Here is a 12,043-nt window from a genome sequence, read left to right on the forward strand (position 1 = left end):
GATAATCGAGTTAGTTCATTATATTTTCGTACGATAAGTCAAATTTACTTCTTATCTAATTAACATGTTCTCGCCTTTTTTTGTCCGTTATATTTGTAACTGATTATGCTAGTTATTTCTTCAATTACATAGAATAATTTACCCATGTACCCACCCACCCCCTTTTCCTCTCCTGTATCATTGTCAACAAACCTTTAATTTATATTGTGTTGTAATAAGCTGAACTTAGCAAAATGTTATTTAGAGGATTCGAAGAGATACAGGACCTTTCGAATAAAAAAAAACCCACACAAAAATCTATTTCAGACTTAAGTTTTGAACGCTGCACTAACCAAACGACAGATTTTTCAGGAGTCCGGCTGCGAACAAACAACACACCACTATTATCCTTTAAGTATTACTAGTATCAAGACTTTACCAAAATATATACCACCGTTGATTGCATAATAACGTTGTCAATAAAATCTGCAGTTTGCATTATTAGTAGATTTAGCATAATCACTATTCCAGTTTCAAGCAGTACATTATAAGTGCATTATTTGTGAGGTTATTTTAGTCCCAAAGGACGGATTTAGAAAATTAAATGCACTAATTTTTTGTTATATGCAGGAATATACGGGTAATTATTTGCAAGTAATGATTGCGTATGTATTGATTCATTTGTTATACATGGAAGATCTAGAAATATGCTATTGTGACATTATTGCAACATCAATGAAAACAAAGGGTTATCATGTTCCGAGGAAAAGTTCCTGTTTTTATTTTTAGCTAACCTCACCGAATGGCCAGTGTAATCTTTTATCATTACTTTGAGTCTGTCGTCTGTCTGTCATCATAGTCGTCCTTTTACTATTTCAGCGGGCATCTCTTCTAATACTACTGCATGGGTCAAATTTTACAAAACTTGGTCACAATAGTTAACTACCAAAATGTATCATATAGCCCTACTATACTTGTCGACAAACAAAGGGAACATGGCTTACACCCGAAAATATTTTCTATCCGCTTGAACAATACGATTATTATAAAAAAAAGAGATATCTGATAAGGCTTAAATGTTCTGAACGACGAGATCTTTCTATTGTCTTTGATATCCAAATTTTTAAACGACTTTTTATAAATCTGGTGTTGAAGGACTAATTTATTTTTGTCTATTGAAAATAAGCTTACGGTGACCTATAGTTGTTAATGTTTGTGTCATTTTGGTCTTTTGTGGATAGTTGTCTCATTAGCAACCATACCACATCTTCTTTTTTATATTTAATATTGAAAATGATCAGTAGGATAAGAACTACAAATACAATAACTAAACCAAATTTTTCAGTTAACACTTAATAGAGTGACGCCCCATTAATGACTGTTTGTATTTACTACAAAGTGGCCAATGTGGATGATGCAGGTGAGCGACACAGGCTCTTTAAAGCCTCTAGTTTTTTCAATTGGTTTTTGTGTTGCTGTTTCATTGTCGTAATCTTTCTATAATGACACGAAGGCAGACCATACCTCAGGGCTTCACCATATTAACGTTAACATTAAGAATAACGCAAGTATATAGTGAGATAAAAAAAAACTAACTGTGTAAAATTTCGCTTATCTAAGTAAACGATTATAGACAAAATCTCAATTAAAATGTTTATCAGATTTAAAATAAAGTTAATCTTCTATTTCAAAATTTAATGTCTGATAACTACTTTATATATATAGCTGATGTCGTTTCTCCAGATACTTCTGTTAGTCGATTTTATCGGGTTAAACTTACTAAAATAGTTATCAAAGGTACCAGGATTATAATTTAGTACGCCAGACGCTCGTTTCATCTACATAAGACTCATCAGTGACGCTCATATCAAAATATTTATAAAGCCAAACAAGTACAAAATTGAAGAGCATTGGGGATCCAAAATTCCAAAAAGTTGTGCCAAATACGGCTAAGGTAATCTTTGCCTGGGATAAGACAATCTATAGTTTTTCGAAAAATTCAAAGTTTTGTAAACAGGAAATTTATAGATATGACCATGTTATTGATATTCATGTCAACACCGAATATGTACTACTTACCTTTTATGGAAAAAAAAACCACTTTACTAATCATGAATCACAGTTTGAAATCCCAGTCAAATACAAAATTGACGAACATTGAAAACCTAAATTCCAACAAGTTGTGGCAAATATAGGTGAGAACATGCGTCTGGTTTGTAGAAAATGCTTTGTGTTCGAATATTTTACTTTCACCAACAACGAATTTACAAAAAAAATATTGTATCAATGCCTTTCGTATACAAACATATACACATATATTTCTCTAAAATACTTTCCCATAACATCCAAAAAAAGTGCAACATTGCTTTGATATGGTACTAGACACATGTTACATGATACGAGTTCACTCGGTGCACAGCGTATTGTAATATATAGTAAACTAATGGAATAGCACAATGAAACACCATTGATTTACATACTTTAGGCTTTATATTCATTCCGGATTCTACGCTTCAAAATCAATCAATGTATTATTAATCTATATTGAAGTTTAATAAAAACAGCGATATCATCTTTGCCATCTGTGAAACGACCATGAAGCATCAAAAACAGCGTTAAAATTTCATATTGCTTATTGAACAAGGAACATTGTATTCACAATTGCTTTTTAATTACATATACATGTATAACAAAATCCATAACAATGTATTGTCCATTGTTGAATTAAAACGATATACGCCTTATAAAAGATTTTAAATGTAAATAGAAAATTTAGCAAGATTTTGTAATGAAAACTCAACAAAGACACCAGGCTTATCAACAGCAGATACCCGATTTGACCACACAAGAATTATTCATCAGCTGACCTCGATTTAAAACAGCCGGTACCCTACAATTCTACCAAAAGGTAAAAATCTGGCCAACGCCATCTCTGACTGATCATGGAAATCCCGTGTTTTTTAGAATTATTAACGCATTGTTGAACATTTGATTAATAAAAATGACCATGCAAAATACTAATGTGGCGAAACCTCCTCGGGACGAAACATCCACCAGAAATTACACCGAGCAAATGGATGTAAAAGGCCATCAACGATACTAGACGTATCACTTACAAAAAAACAAACCTTATTTATCTCACGCGTCTTCCTGTATTTACCTTAATAACGATCTCTCAAACCCAAACCTTTTAGAGCCAAGTATGTATAGGACCCTAAAACGTTAAAAGCGTCATAAATACAAGGAACAAAAGAAATAAACCTAGTCTCAATGAGTCAAAATCTTAGTTTTGTTGTATAATAACTTAATTTATTATCGACGAATTTAAGTGAAGTTTATTAAAAATCGAGTTAGTACCGAATCGATGCACTAACTAGTGGGTTAGTGATACCCACAGGGACTTACAGTCGACTAGCAGAGGCATCGACCCAGTGTTAATAAATGAAAATAACACTTTTTGTTGATATTATGTTTGATACAATGAAAAGCGGTTTTAATTTACAACAGATCTAATCGAAACAAAATAGTTAAAAAAAACCCGATATATATCATGTATGTCAAAGTCACAAAGGTTTTATGTCAAATACGACAGGAACTAGGTGCAGTTTATTAGAATAAATTGTAAGAATCTTTCACATAATTTGAAGAAAAATCATAATGGTATTAAAGGTTATACAGTTATACTGTTAATCCATGCCAGATGTGCTTTCGTGCAGAGCGATGAAATAATGCAGTTTTGTTTGTTTTCTATATATTTTAACTTTAACCTTTTAGCAATTTAAATTACAACTTTTAAAAAAATGTCCTCGGTAGAAAGGTTATACTGTTTCCGACACTTAAAAAAAAATTATTTCAATAATTGTAATTACGTATACTATAAAATAAAATTATTAACTATTTACACAAACATAGATAATAATCATAATCAGGAAATCTCCACCAGAAACCAATTAAAATACAAAATACAAAATACGATAGGTATACTACTTACCGGAGGGATACAATTTAAAAATGTAAATAGATGTTATTCCACCAGAATGCAACATATGAATGAAATGACATATGATAGTTATGGTTTATTCCGTGTAAATGTTATTTTGATACACAGTAGAATAACATTGTACACTGCAGTACAAAGAAACGCGATTAATTGTGATTGCAAAGCATTCCAAGATAATTGTATATGTTTGTTACGCTACAAAATCAACTATTGTATTATACAATGTATCGAAGCAACACCAATTATTGTTATTATCAAATAGCAGTAAATAAAGTATTAAAACAAAATTTAATTAAACCTGTTTTTACATGGTATATCAATTAAAATTTACATGCCTAAATGTTCTTGCCATTATACAACGGAACTGATAAAAAAAGATGAAATGGAAGATGAAACACATGTACCAAGAATCAACGATGACGAAAATGGGCGTGAAGTTTTTTCCTCCAAAAAACATTTAATAACCTGCTAGAACTCTGACTCTTTGGTTTTCTATTCATTCTTTGATATAAACATAAATCCACCATTGTATTAAACAATGTATCGAAACAGCACCAATAATCATCATTATCAAATACCAAGAACTGGCAAATAAAGTACAAAAAAACCCAATTCCCCCAATTAGAACATTAAACCTGTACTTACATGGCATATCAATTAACTTTATCTACCTTAATGTTTTACCCATCATGAAATTGGATTGAAAAATAAGAAATAAATATAAGATGATACAAATGTATCAGGAAGCCATGATAACGAAAATGGATGTGGCGATAAGGAGAGTTTACCTCTTTTCCTCGAAAAATATTAAATAGCCTGCTACAACTCTGACATTTTGTTTTCTTGTTCTATCGTTGACATAAACTAAACTCTATCATTGTATTATACAATTTTATCGAAGCATCACAAATCATCACCTTTATCAAATAGAAAAGGGAAGTACAATAAACAAACTGTACATTTAACCTTTATTAACATGGGATATCAATTAACTTTTACCTTAGACTTTTACATATCTACCTTAATGCTTTATCCATTATGTAATGGAACTGATAAATAAGAATTCAATTGAAGATGATACACACGTACAAGGGATTGATGATAACGAACACAGCTGTAAAGATAAGGAGAGTTTCCTAGGGACAAACATTCTCATTAAAGCCGAATAACTATAAATGTTGGTAAAATTTTTTAGTCAGTTCGTTTAAATCTTAATAACTGTTATATGAAGTGTAGATGTCGTTAGTTTTGTCAATTGAGTGCTAGTTTGCCAGCCTCTCTCGACTTTTGATTATCTCTTTGGTTACTACAGTCTTTTATTGGATAAGTGTATTGATACAATACAATAGACCACTTTCGAGTTCATCCGTCACCGGAAAAAACTCGTCAATTATGCACGCCTTTATGACGTCATTTACCAGATAGAGGGGATCTCCTGTATTCCTGCACTACTTACGTTCATGAAGCGTCTTAATGATCGTCATTGGGCAGGATAAACTAGAAACAATGGTTGTTCTGTAGGTACTTAATGACAGTTCCCTAATGACAACAGTGCTGATTGTCAATTATTTAGAATTCAATTTGCAGTATAATTCGTACAAACTAGAATTCTAGTTTTCCAACCACTCGTTCAACATTAGAATGGAAGTGACGACGCCTCTCAACGCACAAATGACGTTCACTAAAACCAGAGTTGTGAAATATTTAGCATAACAGTCTGATCTATTTACATATATAGATATTACAATGGCATTACTTGCCTATGTAAATTAACAGCTGCATATCAATGAAGACTGTTTCAGGTACACAGCATCTTGATCTAATTAATTGTTACCAGTAATTAACACTAATGACACATAATGCATAACTGAATATACTACATTTGACCTCAGCTGAGGTTAGATAAAGATATAAAAAAAGTAAAATCACAAAAATACTGAACTTAGAGAGAAATCAAGTCAGAAAGTCCATAATCACATTGCAAAATCAAATAACAAAACACATCAAAAACGAATGGACAAGAACTGTCATATTCCTTACTTGGTACAGGGATTTTCAAAAGTAGAAAATGGTGGATTAAACCTGGGTTTAAAGCGCTAAACCTCTCACTTTAATGACAGTCTCGTCAAATTCCGTTATATTTACATTGATGCGTTTACTAAATTATATATCAATATACTAAATAAATAAATGATTGGGAATATGTTAAAGTAATAAAAAGTCAAGAGAATTTCAGAACGCAATTTGGTTCCGAACAATATCTATCACGCTTTGTGCATGCAGACTCCACGCGGCCTTCACGTGATTTTACTATTTTTAGAATAATTGCATAGTAACCAAATGCACTTGATTCAACCTTTACTAATTATGCAACATTTTTGACCTGGTCGTGATTAATGTCCTATAATAAGAACCCATGCAGCTTTCACCTGATTTTCTATTTATAGAAAAATGTCCGAGTAACCTGTCCATATGAACTTGATTGATTCTTATCATGTTATTTATATGGAGCGCCTAAATAAATATATTATTAACAGAATTTATAGTGTCAGAAATTATATTAATTTATTTATGGCATCTTAAACTGTAAATGCATACTATACGCTTTTATACCCCAATATAAAAAATAAAGGCTAATAGGGTGGTAAAGTATAAAGAAATTTTAACAAAATAATTAAACAAAAATAAAGAATACAGACCAATGACATCATAATGGGAAGAATACAGAAATTCGCGACTTCCATTGAAACACTCTTTAGGCAACAGTTGCTATTAGCTCATTGTTGAAGGTAGAAAATGCTTCATTTTACATATTTTTTAAAGCAACTTCTAAATATAATGCATTTGGTTTCGCTCATTGTTGAAGCCCGTAAATGCTTCACTTTTCATATTTTTTCAACAAATTCTAACTAAATATAATGCATTTGATTTTCTCATTGTTGAAGGCCGTAAATGGTTCACTTTTCAAATTTTGCTGTGTCCATATCAACGGCAGCCATTTTGACCTTTTTCAAAAGAGATGTCAAAAACATTTCACTTAAGTCTAATATTCTGTCAGAACATGATACTTTTACGTTGTTCCCCCAAAGGTTTCACTTTTTTTGCTGCATGCAAACTCCAAGCAGCCTTCACTTGATTTTCAGAATTTAGAGATTGAAAAATCCCGATGTATCCGAGTATTTAAGAAGAATCCCGAAACAACAGAATGAACTTTCGTCAGGCTTTATTATATTATATATTATATATCAATATACTAAATAAATAAATGATTGGGAATATGTTAAAGTAATAAAAAGTCAAGAGAATTTCAGAACGCAATTTGGTTCCGAACAATATCTATCACGCTTTGTGCATGCAGACTCCACGCGGCCTTCACGTGATTTTACTATTTTTAGAATAATTGCATAGTAACCAAATGCACTTGATTCAACCTTTACTAATTATGCAACATTTTTGACCTGGTCGTGATTAATGTCCTATAATAAGAACCCATGCAGCTTTCACCTGATTTTCTATTTATAGAAAAATGTCCGAGTAACCTGTCCATATGAACTTGATTGATTCTTATCATGTTATTTATATGGAGCGCCTAAATAAATATATAATTAACAGAATTTATAGTGTCAGAAATTATATTAATTTATTTATGGCATCTTAAACTGTAAATGCATACTATACGCTTTTATACCCCAATATAAAAAATAAAGGCTAATAGGGTGGTAAAGTATAAAGAAATTTTAACAAAATAATTAAACAAAAATAAAGAATACAGACCAATGACATCATAATGGGAAGAATACAGAAATTCGCGACTTCCATTGAAACACTCTTTAGGCAACAGTTGCTATTAGCTCATTGTTGAAGGTAGAAAATGCTTCATTTTACATATTTTTTAAAGCAACTTCTAAATATAATGCATTTGGTTTCGCTCATTGTTGAAGCCCGTAAATGCTTCACTTTTCATATTTTTTCAACAAATTCTAACTAAATATAATGCATTTGATTTTCTCATTGTTGAATGACGTAAATGGTTCACTTTTCAAATTTTGCTGTGTCCATATCAACGGCAGCCATTTTGACCTTTTTCAAAAGAGATGTCAAAAACATTTCACTTAAGTCTAATATTCTGTCAGAACATGATACTTTTACGTTGTTCCCCCAAAGGTTTCACTTTTTTTGCTGCATGCAAACTCCAAGCAGCCTTCACTTGATTTTCAGAATTTAGAGATTGAAAAATCCCGATGTATCCGAGTATTTAAGAAGAATCCCGAAACAACAGAATGAACTTTCGTCAGGCTTTATTATATTATATATTATATATCAATATACTAAATAAATAAATGATTGGGAATATGTTAAAGTAATAAAAAGTCAAGAGAATTTCAGAACGCAATTTGGTTCCGAACAATATCTATCACGCTTTGTGCATGCAGACTCCACGCGGCCTTCACGTGATTTTACTATTTTTAGAATAATTGCATAGTAACCAAATGCACTTGATTCAACCTTTACTAATTATGCAACATTTTTGACCTGGTCGTGATTAATGTCCTATAATAAGAACCCATGCAGCTTTCACCTGATTTTCTATTTATAGAAAAATGTCCGAGTAACCTGTCCATATGAACTTGATTGATTCTTATCATGTTATTTATATGGAGCGCCTAAATAAATATATTATTAACAGAATTTATAGTGTCAGAAATTATATTAATTTATTTATGGCATCTTAAACTGTAAATGCATACTATACGCTTTTATACCCCAATATAAAAAATAAAGGCTAATAGGGTGGTAAAGTATAAAGAAATTTTAACAAAATAATTAAACAAAAATAAAGAATACAGACCAATGACATCATAATGGGAAGAATACAGAAATTCGCGACTTCCATTGAAACACTCTTTAGGCAACAGTTGCTATTAGCTCATTGTTGAAGGTAGAAAATGCTTCATTTTACATATTTTTTAAAGCAACTTCTAAATATAATGCATTTGGTTTCGCTCATTGTTGAAGCCCGTAAATGCTTCACTTTTCATATTTTTTCAACAAATTCTAACTAAATATAATGCATTTGATTTTCTCATTGTTGAAGGCCGTAAATGGTTCACTTTTCAAATTTTGCTGTGTCCATATCAACGGCAGCCATTTTGACCTTTTTCAAAAGAGATGTCAAAAACATTTCACTTAAGTCTAATATTCTGTCAGAACATGATACTTTTACGTTGTTCCCCCAAAGGTTTCACTTTTTTTGCTGCATGCAAACTCCAAGCAGCCTTCACTTGATTTTCAGAATTTAGAGATTGAAAAATCCCGATGTATCCGAGTATTTAAGAAGAATCCCGAAACAACAGAATGAACTTTCGTCAGGCTTTATTATATTATATATTATATATCAATATACTAAATAAATAAATGATTGGGAATATGTTAAAGTAATAAAAAGTCAAGAGAATTTCAGAACGCAATTTGGTTCCGAACAATATCTATCACGCTTTGTGCATGCAGACTCCACGCGGCCTTCACGTGATTTTACTATTTTTAGAATAATTGCATAGTAACCAAATGCACTTGATTCAACCTTTACTAATTATGCAACATTTTTGACCTGGTCGTGATTAATGTCCTATAATAAGAACCCATGCAGCTTTCACCTGATTTTCTATTTATAGAAAAATGTCCGAGTAACCTGTCCATATGAACTTGATTGATTCTTATCATGTTATTTATATGGAGCGCCTAAATAAATATATTATTAACAGAATTTATAGTGTCAGAAATTATATTAATTTATTTATGGCATCTTAAACTGTAAATGCATACTATACGCTTTTATACCCCAATATAAAAAATAAAGGCTAATAGGGTGGTAAAGTATAAAGAAATTTTAACAAAATAATTAAACAAAAATAAAGAATACAGACCAATGACATCATAATGGGAAGAATACAGAAATTCGCGACTTCCATTGAAACACTCTTTAGGCAACAGTTGCTATTAGCTCATTGTTGAAGGTAGAAAATGCTTCATTTTACATATTTTTTAAAGCAACTTCTAAATATAATGCATTTGGTTTCGCTCATTGTTGAAGCCCGTAAATGCTTCACTTTTCATATTTTTTCAACAAATTCTAACTAAATATAATGCATTTGATTTTCTCATTGTTGAAGGCCGTAAATGGTTCACTTTTCAAATTTTGCTGTGTCCATATCAACGGCAGCCATTTTGACCTTTTTCAAAAGAGATGTCAAAAACATTTCACTTAAGTCTAATATTCTGTCAGAACATGATACTTTTACGTTGTTCCCCCAAAGGTTTCACTTTTTTTGCTGCATGCAAACTCCAAGCAGCCTTCACTTGATTTTCAGAATTTAGAGATTGAAAAATCCCGATGTATCCGAGTATTTAAGAAGAATCCCGAAACAACAGAATGAACTTTCGTCAGGCTTTATTATATTATATATTATATATCAATATACTAAATAAATAAATGATTGGGAATATGTTAAAGTAATAAAAAGTCAAGAGAATTTCAGAACGCAATTTGGTTCCGAACAATATCTATCACGCTTTGTGCATGCAGACTCCACGCGGCCTTCACGTGATTTTACTATTTTTAGAATAATTGCATAGTAACCAAATGCACTTGATTCAACCTTTACTAATTATGCAACATTTTTGACCTGGTCGTGATTAATGTCCTATAATAAGAACCCATGCAGCTTTCACCTGATTTTCTATTTATAGAAAAATGTCCGAGTAACCTGTCCATATGAACTTGATTGATTCTTATCATGTTATTTATATGGAGCGCCTAAATAAATATATTATTAACAGAATTTATAGTGTCAGAAATTATATTAATTTATTTATGGCATCTTAAACTGTAAATGCATACTATACGCTTTTATACCCCAATATAAAAAATAAAGGCTAATAGGGTGGTAAAGTATAAAGAAATTTTAACAAAATAATTAAACAAAAATAAAGAATACAGACCAATGACATCATAATGGGAAGAATACAGAAATTCGCGACTTCCATTGAAACACTCTTTAGGCAACAGTTGCTATTAGCTCATTGTTGAAGGTAGAAAATGCTTCATTTTACATATTTTTTAAAGCAACTTCTAAATATAATGCATTTGGTTTCGCTCATTGTTGAAGCCCGTAAATGCTTCACTTTTCATATTTTTTCAACAAATTCTAACTAAATATAATGCATTTGATTTTCTCATTGTTGAAGGCCGTAAATGGTTCACTTTTCAAATTTTGCTGTGTCCATATCAACGGCAGCCATTTTGACCTTTTTCAAAAGAGATGTCAAAAACATTTCACTTAAGTCTAATATTCTGTCAGAACATGATACTTTTACGTTGTTCCCCCAAAGGTTTCACTTTTTTTGCTGCATGCAAACTCCAAGCAGCCTTCACTTGATTTTCAGAATTTAGAGATTGAAAAATCCCGATGTATCCGAGTATTTAAGAAGAATCCCGAAACAACAGAATGAACTTTCGTCAGGCTTTATTATATTATATATTATATATCAATATACTAAATAAATAAATGATTGGGAATATGTTAAAGTAATAAAAAGTCAAGAGAATTTCAGAACGCAATTTGGTTCCGAACAATATCTATCACGCTTTGTGCATGCAGACTCCACGCGGCCTTCACGTGATTTTACTATTTTTAGAATAATTGCATAGTAACCAAATGCACTTGATTCAACCTTTACTAATTATGCAACATTTTTGACCTGGTCGTGATTAATGTCCTATAATAAGAACCCATGCAGCTTTCACCTGATTTTCTATTTATAGAAAAATGTCCGAGTAACCTGTCCATATGAACTTGATTGATTCTTATCATGTTATTTATATGGAGCGCCTAAATAAATATATTATTAACAGAATTTATAGTGTCAGAAATTATATTAATTTATTTATGGCATCTTAAACTGTAAATGCATACTATACGCTTTTATACCCCAATATAAAAAATAAAGGCTAATAGGGTGGTAAAGTATAAAGAAATTTTAACAAAATAATTAAACAAAAATAAA

General features: G+C 31.1%; 1 protein-coding gene across 4 annotated transcripts in view; it reads right to left on the bottom strand.

Annotated features, from left to right (window-relative positions):
• The window catches only part of LOC134691078 (cholecystokinin receptor type A-like), a 62,486-nt gene that overhangs the window by 9,302 nt on the left and 41,141 nt on the right, over positions 1 to 12,043 (bottom strand). The window contains exon 1 of one of the 4 annotated variants that reach the window (XM_063551278.1): positions 3,971 to 4,080. The exons of the other annotated variants lie outside the window; for them this stretch is intronic. The gene's annotated coding sequence lies outside the window, so the exon portion shown is untranslated. Of the gene's footprint in view, positions 1 to 3,970; positions 4,081 to 12,043 lie in introns of those variants that run through there. 4 annotated transcript variants of the gene reach the window in all.

Source organism: Mytilus trossulus, chromosome 11 (assembly GCF_036588685.1).
Source record: "Mytilus trossulus isolate FHL-02 chromosome 11, PNRI_Mtr1.1.1.hap1, whole genome shotgun sequence".
Taxonomy (NCBI): domain Eukaryota; kingdom Metazoa; phylum Mollusca; class Bivalvia; order Mytilida; family Mytilidae; genus Mytilus; species Mytilus trossulus.